At 42.5% G+C, this 15029-nt stretch overlaps 1 protein-coding gene across 3 annotated transcripts in view; it reads left to right on the top strand.

The window, feature by feature from the left end:
- The first annotated feature begins 3926 nt into the window (after nt 1-3926).
- Nucleotides 3927-15029, top strand: part of MYRIP (myosin VIIA and Rab interacting protein) — a 235896-nt gene continuing 224793 nt past the window's right edge. For 2 of the 3 annotated variants that reach the window (XM_075083484.1, XM_075083483.1), the window contains exon 1: nt 3927-4291. The gene's annotated coding sequence lies outside the window, so the exon portion shown is untranslated. The remainder of the gene's footprint in view (nt 4292-15029) is intronic. The other variant, XM_075083487.1, reaches the window with a different exon arrangement.

The raw sequence follows: 15029 nt of genomic DNA, 5'->3' as shown, positions 1-15029 counted from the left end.
GCTGCATCTCTGAAGACACCTTCAAGCTTGCATTTGTGCACCCTGTATGAACGAGGTCTCTAGTAACAGCGGTACAATCAGCATCACATTCGCTTCTGAAACTTTTATTCCCATTCTGATTATTCCTCCCAGTAATCACAGGTAGTTCTTACCACCCTTTTTTTTTTTTTTTTTTCTCTACCATGTCTTTTGCTTGCTCATATTCCTGTTGTTACCCTTTAACTGACAGCAAGAAACCCCCCAAACCCCACAAAAACCAACACACACACAAAAAGACACCACCCCCACCCAACCCCTGGTTGCAACAAAGCATTTTTACTGCATCAGTTACAGTTTGTCGGTTGGTGTTTCCATCCCAGTTGTGAGACATTAGTATGTTTGTTTCTTTTCCAAGCATTAGCTCACTTAAGTTCTGCTGCTAGTTAAAGAGCAAAACTTCTTCAAGCTGTCTCCTTTACTGTATATGTATATAATCCGAATTCTGTCTTCTCTCAGCTTTTCTTTTTCTCCTTTCACACTTAACGTTTGTCAGAGCTCCTCCTCACACTGTGAGGCTTGCAGGGCAGGGAACCCGACTGTTGAAATCTCTGAAGAAAAGTCATGGCAAAATGCCATATCGCATTCTATGCTGTACATATTAAATACTATTAAAATGTTGTCCGTTCTTCTTTCCTCTTTGTTACGGGCTATATATTACTTAACTGGTTTAACTGAATTATCATAATACTCCATGTTTTGCATACACACTTTATAAAATAATTCATGCTTATGAAGTTCTTTGAGACCCTAAGGTAAAAGGTTACAAGGACTTCTAAGTTATTACCTTCAAATTATTGTTCGCTATATTTTGTGGAAACACTCTGAGGTCTTAACAGATCTGTTGAAAGCAAGAGAGACTTAATTACTTATTACTGTCTTTATTTTCTGCCCTGAGATAGCAATAGGCTGGAACAAATTCCTAATTGGTCCCTGTGGCTAAAAGAGTGACTTGTGTCTTTCCAGCAGGTACTGTCCACATTTGCATATCCAATTTACTTACTAAGAAGCCCTACCTCTGTTGAGAAGGTTGGGAGACTCAGAAAGCAAACTTCACCAAGTCCTCCTAGAGCAGTCTGGGGATTGTCAACAAAGCCCTTTATATAATCCAGTGTGATTGAGTGCATTGGCTAACACCCCCTCTCTGCATCCCACTATATTCTCTGAGGGATGCCAAACCAGTGCAAATTTTATTTTCCCCCCAAACCAATTTATTTGCAGGTTTTGCGACAATCGTATACCACACAAAAGAAGGCCAAAACCCCTGACCGTAAGAACTGGGCTCCAAAAATCTTCCTTATGGCCACTAGCCCCATTCCATGGATGCTGAGGGCAGAGGGAAGTTCATTGCAGGGTGGGACACTCCACCTGGGTTGCCCGCTGCCAGGCTAAGGCAGGCTCCCTTGGGCCCTGGCACTCCGTGCACAAGTGTGGCCAACTGGCTGCCCAGTGCAGCTTGGGGACAGGCTCAGGAGTCACCCCTCGGCCACCGCAGACCTGTAGCCACATGTGGCTTATGTCATGGCTGGATTTAGTGCTGAGCTTTCCAAGCAAAAGCCGCCTGCTTATTTCAGTCTACATTTGGATATTTTTTTTTCTCTATGGAAAAGTCTGTGTTGTGACAAGAGAAACTCACAACCAATAAAATACCTATTTTCTTGTCCTGCACCCCCTTATTACTAGATCTGCTATCTATGTTTTACAAAATTTTTTTCCATGCTACGGCTTATTTAGCATCATGTGGCAGAACAGTTGCTGTACTCAGAGGCATACTGGGGGCCTGACTTCTTCTTTGGTTCTTTCCATATCGAGGTTATTGTCACTGAAAGATTGCATGGCCAACAGTTTAACCTAACCTTCTTGTGAACGTAAGGAGGACTGGGAATTTCAGAGCTATAGGAAGTGAAATAAATATACAGATCATTCCCCTTTCCCTGACGACCACCCTTCTGCAATCGCCAGCTGCTGGGTGGGAAGAGGGTCGAGCATGTTTTTCTTACGGGGCAAAAATTTCCATGCTACCACTTGGGTCTCTGGCTGCAGAGCTTCTCTTCCTTAGACTTCTGTTTATTCTGCATCCTTATTTATATACTTATTTTAATTATCCAATGGCTGTGTCATGTGTGATTCCAGGGAAAGCCTGGCATATCTCAGTTTCACCCATGTATGCCTCATGATTTTGCCTATAGGGGCGAAAAAGGGATTTTAGGGTGGTTTTTTTGTTGTTGGTTTTTTTTTATTCTGCGAATAGCATCCATCAGAAAATACCTTCTAAGGATGCAAAGAGAAGTTGATTTCTTTTTAAGTGAGTCACCAAAACCGGTAGATGAAGACAAATAGGACATCCAACGGTTAGGGGATGCAGATGAATAGAGAAGTCCAGAATACTATCCACAAGGCCACTAAAGTATTTCTTCACTAGTGCATTGTTCTCTTTCCCCTCTCCTAGCTGCACTCTGTCAGTCGTTAATGGCTGGTTTAAGTGTGCCATAAGTTAATACCTTCCCCATGGAGTACTGTTGCAGAGTAAAAACATACTGATTGCCCTACTGGTGTGGAACAAAAGAGCCTCAAGTCCAACGCTTCATCGCCAGCGGAGGAGAATGTGAAATGTTACACAGAAAGGTATCAGCTCTCTGTGTAACTAATTGCACAATGCTGAGGCAAGGGCAAAACATTGCTCTTGAACTTAACTTAATACTAGCTTACTAGTTTGGGTGTGAGGAGCAGGGCATAGTTTTAGCTCTTTGATCTCACGGTTGTGTAATAATAAGCATTATTTCTACTTGATATTGATGGCTGATGTTAAAACATGCTCTTCTTTCAGTGATTCAGCCAGAAGTGTAAGATTATAGAGGGATTTCTATGCAGGCATTTTTTTCAATTATCAAAAATGCTCAGTGCGCGTACTGATTACTCTTCAAATACAGGCAATAAGTGATGGTTCCTTTTAGTCAGTTTCAGATTTGTTGCCATGTCACAGTTGCTGTTGAAAAATGTTACTGTTGAAAATGTCTGGTTCTTTTTCTTGCTTTTGTTTAAAGAAGTAACAAGTTTCTTCTGCTTGGGAAATACCCAGACACATATTTACCTATGGGTGTGTTTGGGAAATACAAAATAATATTTGATGCAGAATACTTTCTGAATTTTGGTTTTGTTTTGTTTTTTATATAAACTTTTGAAATTAACGTGGTGCCGCCTCACAGAGCAGCACCCATTTCACCAACAGAGGCAAGCGTAGGTTAGCATAGAAGTACACCTTTGAGAAACCAGTTTATTTGTAATACCATGAAATTTATGTAAACAAAAATATCCTCCTAGAAAATGTTTTCCTTGAAAACCTGCCAAGATTTACCGACCACATCTGTCTTGACAGAGCACTTCAGCTGGGATCAAATAAAACCCTACCTTGCGGTGATCAGCTGCAGCTATTTTAAAATGAAGTTAAACAAGCATGAAAAAGCAGGGATGAAAAACAACACCACGGGAAAAGTAATTAGCCTGACAGAGTACAACCCGCCGAGGCACAGGACCTACAAAAAGCGTGGTCAAACTGCGGCGGTGACTCACTGACGACCTGACCGACCGGCCAGGCCGCGCCGCGCCTGCCGTGTGACTGCCCGGTGCGCTGCATCCCTCCGGGCGTAACCCTTCTCCCTCCGCCCCAGCCGGCCTCTTCTGGCTCCCCCTTCGGAAGACACCCCCCAGCTGCCGTGTTGGGGGCGAGCACCGAGCCGCGGGGCACCGCCGGGCGGGGCGGGGCACAACACACCAAACGAGCGCGAGCCCGCGCGCCCCCCGCCGGCGCGCCCCCGCCTCCTGCCGGGTTCGCGTGTCGGCGCCAGCCCGCGCCGCGCCCCGCCCCGCCCTCCGCCCGGCCCCTCCTCGCCGATTGGCCGGCGGCGCTCGGGCAGGTGCTGGCGCGCGGCGGGGGCTGCTGCTGTTGTTGCCGGTGCCGCGGCTGCACCGGCGGCGCGTCCGGCGGGGCGGGGAGGGGAGGCAGCGACTGCGACGGCGGGGGACAGCGACTGCGACGGCGGGGGACAGCGACTGCGACGGCGGGCTCTCGCCGAGCGCCCGGTGCGGAGCGGGAGCACCTGTGCCTGGCGGCTCCGCGCAGGTGTCCGGCCCTCTCCCCGTCCCTGCATGAGCGACGGGGCGCAGCCGCCGCCGCCGGTGGCTCTGCCCGTACCCCCGGCGTGGGGAAGTTACTACCCGCCTGCCATTTTGGTGCAGCCCTCGCCTTCGGCCGAGGGTGAGTACGGCCGGGGCCGTGGCGCCGCTCCCCGCGGGCTGAGGCGGGGGCGGTGAGGGGTCACCCGTAGCGGAGCCGCCCGGCGCCGCCGAGGGGGGGCCTGCGGCAGGGCCGCGGCTGCGGGGCCGCCCGCCGCAGCGCCCCGTCGGGGACGGGTCGGAGGGGCCCTCGGCCGGCGCGGCGGTCCGGGGCGAGGCTTCTCCGCGGCGGCCCCGTGGGGCGGGGGGGTGGGGGTGGGGCACGGTGTGAGGCTTCTTTTCATCAGCGGCCGGGGTCTGAGTGGCTTCGTGGCGTTGTGCTGACAGCGCGGCTCCTCAAGCGCCGTCACTGCAGTGCTTTTCTTATTCTTCTTATTAATTATTATTGGAGTATTTAACTCTTTATCAACTTCCCCGCGATCACGGGTGGGGGGTCGTCCAGCCCCCTTTCCACGGGAGCATCCCGCCGCTCCACGCTCGCAGTCGATGCTTCACACAGAAGCAGCGTGCGTTTTCCTAGTATCAAGGTCAGTTTGTCGTAACTGCTGAGGAAAATACCATATGGCTCGGGCTGACTTTTCTTAGGGAATCTAATTAAGTAGGAGCGTGTGTTGTGCTGGGATTTGTGTTGTGTTTTAGGTGACCGTAACCAAATTAGATCGCTGAACGCCTTGGGGTGCCTGCATGTCCCTCCTCAAGTGTGTTTGCAGGGATGTTAACTGTATCGAGCAATCTATTTTGACAAATGGTGTTTTTTGTGTTACACCTACCATTTTAATATTTCCTGTGTTTCTGAAAATGTGAGTAGCTGTCCTACTGTGGAGCCTGGAGTTTGTTAGAACAGGAACAGCAACGATTTTGGCAACAAAGGCTTTTACTCGTTCCTCTGACAACCTTTGCCGGAAGGCTAGTGAGAGAAAGGAGGGAAAGTTAGTTTATTTCTCACGTTAACAGCCATTTTTCTGACTTTGAGGGACCTCAGAAGTCAGAGGGTTGTGGATGACTTGTCGTCAAGGTTTTATGGTTGCTTATTAATGGTGGTAGTGGTTCCCTGTGAACTGCATTGAGACCACTGACTCTGTCCCTGCAGTTAAGTGTCAGATAGTAGTGTTTGCTTGTTACTTAAAGCTTGAGAAAGTGAACAGAGCTGTTTAAAAAGCAGAAGGTGCTGTATGTTGTATGTAATCCCTCACGCTACTGCCTTACCCATTGTTACTCAGGTACCGGATTGTATCAGAGCATATCTACTCATGCAGTATGCCCAAGTGTCCAAAAATGTACTTGGCGATTCTGCATTTGTCAGAGAACTTAATACAACGCATACAGTACTTACAAACAGCAGAGTGTTATTTTTTGGCAGCTGTGATACATTAATTGCTAGTGAGAAATCCCAGAAGTCAATTCCACCCCGGGAGCCCCCACCGGGATGTGAGATACTTAAAGAGCACTGCCCCCTGTGACAGGACTTGCATCTTGAACCTGCTGCTGATGCAAGTGATGCAACACCGTCCTTTCAGACAGGTTAATGCTTTTTAACAAATTGTGTTCATCTGAACTAGTGCTGTCTAGGAGTATTACAAGATCAAGAAAGCTAAGCTAAAACTTTCATTTTCCTGAGCTGGTTTCCTGCTTTCACCCTAACCTGATGAATGCAGCTGAGTGTGCTACAACTCATTGCTAAACCAGGCTTTTGGATTATATAGGGTGTACCCAAGTGTATGAACATAAGAGGAATTAATCTTTCTCGCTTAGTAGTTGAAGTAAACAGAACACTTGAAGAATGTGTACTTAAACAAAGAAAAAATCCCTAAACTATGCATGGGTGATGCTGAAGAAAAGCTGTATATACCAAATGCGCTATTGTTCATAAGCAGTGCATCTGTATGAAAATGTGACTCCTTTGTATTGCTGCCAACATTAATATGCCCTATTGTTATCAGACTGGAAACTGCTGTTTGGCAGCATAAACCACCTTAACTTGCCCTTGGGAAAGTTGGACAAGTTGAAAGAAACTAGTTGAATATAGTTCCATGAAAACCACAGGGACAATTTTTCTCTTTGAGAAAACTTATTCATATGTCTGAGTGGACTAATCCAGCCTTCCCCTGGAATGCTTTGTTCACCTTCCTTTTGTATCCAGGTAGGTTATTTACTGGATAGATTCTTAGAGATAATAAAGGCTTCTGGCTTACCTGTGAACCACTGACAGCCAGAAAATAAATCAGCCCCAAGTTTCTTACATTATAACAGCATACTTTCAAAAGAAGCTTTTTGGACTTGAGGGAAGAGGAAAATAACTGCTGTATTTCAGTGTGGAGTGAAGCACACCATACTGTTGCTCAAATTACCAAAGAAACTTGGCCTTTATCTATGGCATAAAGAGGGAATTTTGTACAAGGGCTAAATACAGCGTAACTTTAAGATTTCAAGCAATGGTCTAGTTTTATGCATTTCTTCGTTATGAGATTGGGCAAAGATGCCTACCTCCAAACTTTATGTGAATTTGGAGAAACCAAAGAGGAAGACCCCTTATGGCTGGCATGCTAGTAACATCTGTTGGTCGTGTAGTAAAGACTAATAATTATGACCTGCTTGCTATTTAACTTTCAGTTGAAATGTGTTACCCTCTTTTTTTTTTTAAACATCATGTAGAAAAATGCCACGCTGCATTTCTTAAAACTGTATTTTCAGAAAATAAACATCATGTTTGACATTCTGTGTCCTGAAAATAAATAAATATAGTGGAAAGCAGTTTAATGAATCACCTAGCAGCTTTAGCGTAGATGAGCAGAGTATAAGGACAGCAGCGGTTTGACTGGTCAAAAGCTAATATCAGCATTATTGCAGTAACAACAAACTTTTAGATCTTATGGGTAATATTCTGGGAATAAAAGCACATTAGATTTCCAGGCCAATATGCATTAAACTTCAACAGCAGAGCAATTTTTTTTTAAAGAATGTTATACTAACAAAAACCTTGATTTTGCAGATTTTTACTGACCCATTAGACCCTGAGGTGGATAAAGGAAACAAGACCTCTTGTTACTTCCCATTATGTATAGGCTTCACTTACCAATTGATCAGCTGATGTTCATAAAAGGAAAACTAATATTGGTGTTTGGTATTTGGATTATTGCAGTTATTACTATCTACTGTTTGCTTTAAGATACAAAGCATTACCAGAGGAAATGAATTTTGCATTCTTCAGATCAAAGTACACCTCCAAATAAACTGTCGCCTATTGAAGTGGAGGAGTTAACTACTGTGGAGATTCATCTTGAGGATGAGACACTTTCAATGGCATTGTCTCAAGTTGACTCATGGTAATCAATTAAGTAGTTTCGCTGGTGCTGGCTGGCAGGCGGAAAGGGAGCCCTAGCCTGTCCTACTGCTGAAGACCCGTGCTCAAGTTCTGCTGTGCAGCAGTTCCAAAAAATCTTCTCTTTCTGTACTCTTCCTTGCAACATATGCTGCATATTGATGGAGAAGAATAAAAGGTTAAGTGACTTAATGCAGTCATAGTTTCTAGATCAAGTCTGTTTAAAGGGTGCTGAGGTAATTTACTGTAGAAAACAAGATGAAGTCTCTTCTTGCGATAGCAGTCTGAAGTGTAGAGCCTCTTTCAAAGGCTATTAAAGTCCATGGCATTCCCACTGGCTTTTATGAATCTCGAAGCCAGGCAACAGCCTGAAATCTTCGGAGTTTTTAATAACAAAACAATCCCTTCCACAGCACCCTCCATCATGCAGAATAATATGTGGCTCTGCTGGTGTAAACCAGCTTTCTGTTCTTGGAGGAAGACAGTACATAATCTGTTGTTTTCCTTCTGGAAAGGAGAGAAAGCAAAACATGTTTACAACTAGAAGAGTAAATTTTCTGTTCTGCTTTTGTGATGAGGAGTTTTATCTCCTCTGAAACTAATATGAGAAGAGCTTAGTTGCTTATTAGGCACTGCGTCTGATACAGAAGGTCATTTTAATGTGGTTTTCTTCTGTCTCTTTTGGACTGTATGAACAGGATGTTGTGTCACAGGCCAATTGAAATAGAAAAGTGCTGGTTTGTGCCATTATCATTAATTGCTACAGCATGGATGCTCAGCATATGATTTCAGTGCTGTCGACAGAGATGCAGCTAACACTGTCCTGAAATACCTTGAGTTGTAGAGTATACCTATTTTTCTAACCGTTCTTAATCTTGGAAGAAGTTGATTCCTCCTTTTCCTTAGAAGAGAACTGGTCCCACTGCCTCTAAGTGGTCATCCCCAGGTGTTTCTGGAAGTTATCTCAATGCTTGTGTCTAGCTGTCATAAGTGCTTTGACTTTTTTTTGATGGACTATGGTTTGAATTTAAGTTAAACCATAGTGCGTGAATTAGAGCAACATCAGGTTTTACAAACAGTTGAAAGAGCTTTGAGGAGGATTCTAAAAGGTATAATCTGGTGATGTTGGTTTTAACAATCTCAGTTGGACTTGATCTAAAAGATAGTGCTAAAAAGTCTGCATGTTAATCACTGCAAGCACAGAAGTCATGGGTTGAGTCCTAAATGAGAAAACAGTTCACCTTTAGAGGAAGACCAGCCTGATTATTCCACCTCCCATGCTTCTCTTCTAATATTCAATGATGAGCCTTCAGATTTCTGCTCCAAGGTAGTTTCACAGGTCAAAAAGAGGGGAATCAATGGATGAAAGACTGAACTCAGGTTCCACACATGATTAAGTGAACTGCATCTCCTCCATGGAAATATTTCATCTATGTAGTTGTGGTAGGTGAAGAATACCTAAGACTGTGCTTTTAGTTGCGGGGGAAGTTGGTGGCAATGTTGTATCAAGGTCCAGAGGCCTATTATAATGGATACTGGAAATCTAAAAATTGGGAGAAGTTAATACAGAGGACTAGGAGCAGGAATTTTCTTGGTAAAGCTGATGTTCTTCATGTAGGCTCATCAAAGGAATCTGCTGTTTCAGTGTACTGGTAATGCTTCTTTGGTCTTCAAGAGTGGGCCCTCATAAAGGGAACTGCTTTAAAAAGAAAAGTTAATAAGGAGTCCTAGCTAGTACGTAAAGATGGTTGCTTAACGTGGTTAAGTTGATCAAGTAAGTTTCTGTAGGACTCAAAAGGTGTCTGTGCTGGCTCCCTGATTCTCTAAACCTGTAAGAGGATGAGCTTCTCTGGTTCCCTAGTTTAAACTCAAGGAGCTGTGAAGCTGCTCCAGTTTGCATCCAGATACGAGTGAACCAGCAGTCAAAACCTGACAGTGAAGTTGGCCTTTGAACTCCAGAAAGTGCCTGACTGTGTCTTGTGCTTGAATGTAAATGTTGCTTGTTTGTATAAAGTTGGGATCCAGAACTTCAGGTTTGTGTTTGTTCACCAGGGCTCAGACTATCTCCATGCTGTGCAGTGTCAATATATATAAAAAAGGGTAGCCAAGCTCGGCTCCAAAGCAGAGCCTCTTCTAAGCACAGTGTAGAGCAGGTCCCAGTGTCAACAAACTAATCCATTAATTCCCCCACCTGACAGATTAACCCAGCTCCTCATTTGGTTTTCAGAGGCTTTCTACAGCTCTGGCTTTATTTTACTCTTGGTTTATGTCACTTAACAAATACTTATCTAAACAATTTGAAGACAACCTGCTTCTGAAACCCTTTTTTTCCATGCATGGGGCGCATGTTGTACGTCAGCCAACTAAAGCTCATCACTAAGTCTCAGTGAAATGGGACATGTATCTTTACAGATGTCACCCTCTACTGTTGTATCTCTTATGATTCTGGCTTGTTCTAGCATAAATCGGGGTTAGTAGCACTTTGCAGGTGTCAGAGTGAATGTGGAAGACAGAGTCTTCTGAAATTTTTAATTTTGTTCATTTACTTGCTAATCTGTAAAATTCAGTAATTTGCAGTGGGGTTTCCTGTCAGTGGTTTGAATTAGCAGTGATTTACTCTATTAAATTTGTTTTCACATCTGGCAGCACTAGAGAGTACTGCCTCATTGTGGCAACTGCTGTTGGAAGCATTTTTTTTAACCTCTAAAAATAGAATTTCTGTCTCTGTCCTAGTCCTGCAGAAAGATTCTCTCAGTCAAAGGTTAGCCCTTGGATCAAACTTAAGGATACGCTCGTGAGTGATATTTAGTAAGAGGGATGCAGGATATCAATTAGTGCAACATATGTTGTGGGGGAAAAAAATCCATTTTATAGTGTAGGATATTTTAAGTATGCCTGTGGTGTGTTTGCATATTGGTTAGATTTTTTGTGTTTTGGATGTTTTGGTAGCAGTCAAGCAATCCACTGAACTGTTTACTTTTGTAGTTTTTGTGGGTTGATCACAATATGGGTTTCAAGTTGTGATGAGATTCTTAATTTATCATAACCCTTTGCCAGTATTATTTAAACACAAAAATTAAGTTTACATACACATAAGTAAAATGTGTAGTGCTTCCAGAGCTGTTTGAGATTTTACAGAAGTTTCACCTTTTCTCTCAGTGGTTTTTTTTTTTTCCGCCAGATTAAAGGTATGAGTAACTTGGATGAGAAGCCTTACTGCCCCTTTTTGCAGTAGCAATACTTGGGCATCTTGAACTTATAAGAGTTATCTTGGTGGACCTGTATTTTCTTGGTTAGTGTATTGAATTTTATCTACAGGATACTTTTCTATAGCTATTTCTACAAATAGTGACTGCTGTGGCACTGGGGAAGGCATTTAACTTTAAAACATATACTTGTCACATGCTGCTTTGCAGCTCATAGGTAGTGGACCTTCTGTATCATTCAGTTTCTTCAGGCCATGCAAGACAATGTAATGTTGGCCTCTGAAATAGGGATCTGGACAGGAATATCCTGAGTTGTGTTCCCTTGTATCCTCTTCCACAAGGAGGGAGATAAATATCTGAGCCTTCCCAAGCTTAACATGAAATTGAACCTGGGTGCATGTATTAAGGCTGTTACACAGGTAAAGTGAGTGCTTCCTTCTCTGCCTGCCCCTTAAAATGAGATAGAAACTGCCATTGATTCTTCGAGGGAACAGAGAAGGATTTGCTGTTTCTTTCATATCCCTTCATTCTGTGTAGCTCATTTCAGGGCTGTGGATTGTGAGATGCTGAGACTGACGGGTGCCTTGGGAGAAGGATATGGCATGTGTAGTGCAACACAGGTGCGTGAGGACTGCAAAAATACATTCACCCTTGAGCTAATGCTGAATACAAACAAGGGAATGCAAATGCACTTTTTGTTCAGTATTTTCTTCATGCTGGCTCAAGCTTAGAAAGTACAGTGTGAAGACTGATTTGCCAGGTGTGTTCTGGTTTGCGTTTTGATGGGACGGTGGAAGAAGGGACATAACACTGTTCAATGGCTCGTGTTCTCTCTGTGCAGGGAGCCTGGGTACAGAGCAGTAAGCTCTGAACCCTGCTTTGCAAGTGGAGCATCCAAAGGGAAGCCCTTGCAGTCTAGTGCTTACAGATGTGCAAATTTCTGATTGCGTTGGGCTCTTTGGGATGGTTGTGTGCCCTAAGTGCACATGCTGGCTTTCTCCCTGATCTGTGATGATCTGCCTTGTTACAGTAATGAGCTGCATTTCATGCTTTAGGTTGAAGGCACATGAAAAAGACGCCAATCATCCAAGATGCAGCTGTGTGCCAGTGCATTACTGCTCCAATTTTGTCTTTTTCTCTGAGCTGTCTTCCTTGTTTCAGGAAGAGTAACAGTCAGTCTCTCACAGTCAGAATGCTGTCAGACCCATCATCTCGACTACGCATTCTTCCATAAGACAGTTGCTACTAAATAGAGAAAATAGAGCTGAGCATGATTTGCCTAGATTTGGCATAAACAATGGAAGATGAGACTGAAGTAAAATGAGAGTGTGCAGTAACTAGAGAGCCAATGGCACAGTGAAATACCTGATAACAGTATATGCCAGATGACCCAAGATCGTTAGCAGCTGTACGGCCAAATTCTGGATAACCCTTTTTCTCTAGGAGTTCACTGTTACCAGTGAGAAGATTATTCTGGTCACTGAATTTGGCTTTTTTATCACATTTTGAATTCCCACTGGGATTTATGCTTGTTTAACAGTTGTAGGCCTGATACGTAGGTATAAAATGGTAATGATTTATTATCAAGATTCTCATTATAATATGACTTTTTTAGAATCTGTCAAAGGTAGATGACAGAAACTAAGTCCCCCAGTAAAATCTTTAGTCTTTTCTGTAAAAATTACTCTTTTTTTTTGCAATTAAAAAAAAAGCTTGCTTTTTTTTTTAAGAAATAGTTAATATGCTGTGTTCTGCCTCTGGAAGAGTGCCATTCTTACATGAGAGATGCTATTCTCTTTTAAATAAACCATGACTTTAGTGGAGTTTTTCTACTTCTGCTATTTCATATTCAGTACTTAATATAGAAGCAAGAAGAATGTGGAACTCCTGTTTATTTCCTAAGTAGATTAAAATTTAAAACCACACAGTACTGACCTTTGACCTGTAAGATTTACAGCTTCCCCATTGTAGTATATCCTGGCACTCTTCTAGACAAGAAGTGCACACAATTATTGTAATAACTCGCATTAATAAGGAACATTTCTCACAACAGGAACCAAATGAACTTCTTGGTTCTTTTAAAAACCTGTTGCTTCACCCACCTCCCCCCGCCCCACCACCAGTGAAACAAACCTAACTTTGCTCAGGAAATTGCAAGCTGTTTGGTTTTCTAGAGAAATCTCACATAACATTAATACAAGGCTGAACAGAAGATAATTTTCTGCTTTGGTTACAGACCAGGAAATATGTTCAGTAAATCTCAGTTAAAATCTGTGCGGGTACAAAGAAAAACATCCTCTTTGAGGTCTTTGTCTTATATCTCAGTTAAAACATGGCACACCAGATAGAAGTCCTCATGTTGAAGTCATTTGGGCTGTGCTTAATTCTTCATCTGAAGAGGTGGCTTTGTATTTCTGATATTTTCCCTCTTGTTGTTTTGGGACATTGACTGGAAATAAACTAAAAGGGAAAAACATCCACAGTAGTGTTTGCAGCTTCTAGGCTATCTTGAAGTTTAAAAAAGGTTAAGAAGTTTGTAACCAGTGTTAATTATGCCTTATTTTAGACTTAATGATGTGCCAGCTGTAGTAGAAATTACTTTGGACGGTAATGTTCTTTAAATGTTTTCTTTTGGCTAAAGTCTGTTTTGTTCAAGTATGTTGACATAATTCAAAACACAGGAATCCCCGTTATGCTTTCAATACTCAGACCTTATTTTTGTCACCAAATAGTGTGTGACCTTATGGAATTTATATGTGATATATATTGTGACATTTACATAAAGAAAAAACTTAGTGTAATGACCTTTTGCTTGCAATGTGATCACTTCTTCCAGATGTTCAATAAACAAAACTTTTTTTAAAATACAAGGTGTGGTGAAGGAGCTCTCTTGTGGACAAAGTGCTTGTCTTCCTTTTTGGCTTAGAAAGATGACTATCGTGTTGTATAATTTAAAAGGGCAAAATGTTTACCAATAAGATTGTATAAAGAATATCTTAAAGTACTAAAAGATTTTGGCAAAAGTTGGTCAAATGCCAAAGTATAATGACAAGACAGATCGAGCAGTATTATTTATGTCCTGACAGGCTGCTGAAGGAAGTAAAGGTGAGTTGGTTGGTGACAGAATCAAAGATATAATTAGTAGCAGGTGTTTATTTCCTGATTTTTCTACCTGGAAAATACAAGAAGTGATGGAGTAGCAGGACAGAGTAGAAAAGCTCTGGCACTTCGTTTGGTGACTCTAAAGCTGACAGCATGTGAGGGAAGGTATTCTATATAAAATATTTCAGTTGCAGTAGCTGGGTTGAAGAAATTTGTGATATTGATTCCTCAAGTGTCACATTTCATTAATGCTGAGGAGCAGCATTTTAAAGCAAGAATGACAGTGTGTTGTGGGAACAGGTGAAATCTCGATTAAAAATTTGCTCAGAAATGGAAATAATTGTAGGATATTCTTGTTTGCAGTGCCAGGGTATTGGAGGGATCTCTTCCAGATACACACTGTATAGCCCACTGCCCCCTGAGCTGCCTTTTCTCCAGGCTGAGCAGTCTTAGTGCTCCCAGCATCACCTCTTGTGAAAGTCCTTTAATCATCTTTGTGGTCTTGATCTGGACTTGCTCCAGTAAGTCCATACCTTTCTTGCACTGGGGAGCTCAAACTGGACACAGCACTCCAGGTGCAGCCTTGCTAGTGCTGATTTCTTTGCTACAGCATTAAACTAAGATGTCTATGTTGTACAATACTCAGTGTGACCATTTGGATAATTAATTTTATAATGTGGCACTTTGTCAAGCAGAGAATCTGTTTTAAATGTTAGTTGGTACTTTAAAAAAAAAAAGTTTGTGGGCTTTCTCCCCACTCTCCTGTAATGCTGATCTGCTGACAGAGCAAGTCCAAACAGCTTACCTACCGTATGAGTGACTAGGGAATATACTACTTGCCCTCATTTCTTGTGTTGAGCTGTTGTCCGTTTTAAAATTCAGAAGCATTGCTTGCAGTTCTTAAAAAATTTCATTTGCTCATTGTTCTGTGGCGTTTTTGTGGCTGTTTTGGGGTTTTGGTGTTGTTTTTTTTAAGGTTGAATTCAATAAATGCTTTCAATGTGGAAGTTTTAATTAGATTTTAAAACAGACTGTAAGAAGTATTAAGATTAGAGTATTACTCAAACCATACCCAATCATGTATTATAAGCCCAGGCTTTCCTGTTACAGTGTGTTAATTTGAGCAAAAGTTT

This window comes from Phalacrocorax aristotelis, chromosome 2 (genome assembly GCF_949628215.1).
Source record: "Phalacrocorax aristotelis chromosome 2, bGulAri2.1, whole genome shotgun sequence".
Taxonomy (NCBI): Eukaryota; Metazoa; Chordata; class Aves; order Suliformes; family Phalacrocoracidae; genus Phalacrocorax; species Phalacrocorax aristotelis.
Note: the sequence above shows the minus strand (reverse complement) of the source record. Positions and strands in the feature narration are given on the sequence as shown.